We start from the raw sequence: 1,509 nt of genomic DNA, 5'->3' as shown, positions 1-1,509 counted from the left end.
GATATGTTTTGTCAGAGGAAAGCTCCTGTGCAGGAGCCAAAATGCAGATCCAGCATTATTAAGTCAAAAATGACTGTGGCAAAATTCAGATGGGTTTGAAGCAAGTTTCAGACATATTGACTTTGTGACTATTTTTAGAGAAAAGTTGTCTGTTTTTTAACATGTTCAAAACTCAAGCAAAAGGGCTGCATGCACATGACACATGCAAGGGAGTTGAAAGGGAGTTGAAAGGGAGTCGAAAACTCCACGGAAGTTGCAAGACATTCTGGGAAAATTCGAGAAAATACTCTTACCTCATAAATACTATTTGCCAGCTACTTGAAGACCACTGAAATAAGAGTTTAAAGATTCTGACATTTTCTCTAAACTGCCGAAGAAAGTCATCACAAAGTTAAATGGTGAGTTATATGTAAAGAGAAGTAGGGAATGTGGCTTGAGGGTGTGACATAGTAATTTAATTCAATTCAGTTTATCTATACAGCGCCAAGTCACAACAAAAGTCATCTCAGGGCACTGAACAGAAACATTCACACATATATAGACATATATATATTAGGAATGCGCGATATATATGGTATACGGTAGAAATGATAGAAATTTAATAATAAATAATAATAATGAATTTAATTTATAATGCACTTCTCATTAACAAAAATCTCAAAGTGCTAAATTTAGCCTAAGATATAGATCTGTCTTCTACCGGCTAACCACAGTAATGCTGTGTCTGATGGAAAATCAGAGTTTAAAGTTTAATTGTTACTTTTTTTAGTTGAAAACTGTGTGCAAGTGGCGTTAAAGTCATTTATTCGAGAGCTAAGTAGCGAAGCTACAAGCTAACTACAGCCGGTTTGCCGTAGCGTTGCAGTATTCGGACGCATGCGCAAAATGCTGTGTTCCGTCTGAAGTTGTTGTTTTTTTTCGTCGAAAGTTAAAGTCAGCGTTGGTCAGCTTTAGAGAAACCTGCTCTCTGATCTGTGAAAAGAACGCTGTGTTGTGTGATTTTACTGCAAGACCCTGTGGTCAAAGCCACAGATTCATTTTGTGTCAGCTCTCCATTAAAGCTGAAGGAGTCACCCACTGGAGGTTTGGAGGGAGAAGTGTTTCAGTGTAAAATGTTGCTCTGTTGTTCATTTATTAAGTGAGAAAACTGGAAACTGTTAAGAGTTAACAACATATACTTTTGTTTAAAACATATGGCTAAAATTAAATTTGATATATTTTGCACTGTTTTGCACAACAAGAAAGAAGCCTAATACTTGATTTGTTTATTATTTAAAAACTCTCTGGACCTAGAAGTGGAATTTTCTTCATTCAAAATATATGATGGCAAAAGGACATCCTATGCTTTTTTAAAAATTCCTATAAAGTTTTATACCAAAAACACATTGTGATATATATCGTTATCGCCACCCTTCACAATACATATTGTGATATGAATTTTATGCCATATAGCACATTCCTAATGTCTACAAATCACTGAACAGTTTCACCCCCCCATCTCTCTGATTT

At 35.5% G+C, this 1,509-nt stretch overlaps 1 protein-coding gene across 1 annotated transcript in view; it reads left to right on the top strand.

Annotated features, from left to right (window-relative positions):
* LOC119425512 (protein diaphanous homolog 3) overlaps nucleotides 1-1,509 on the top strand; it is a 305,646-nt gene that overhangs the window by 102,492 nt on the left and 201,645 nt on the right. The window lies entirely within an intron of this gene.

The sequence above is a fragment of the Nematolebias whitei genome, chromosome 2 (genome assembly GCF_014905685.2).
Source record: "Nematolebias whitei isolate Nwh7 chromosome 2, NemWhi1, whole genome shotgun sequence".
Classification (NCBI taxonomy): Eukaryota; Metazoa; Chordata; class Actinopteri; order Cyprinodontiformes; family Rivulidae; genus Nematolebias; species Nematolebias whitei.
This window is presented reverse-complemented; position numbering and strand designations above follow the sequence as displayed.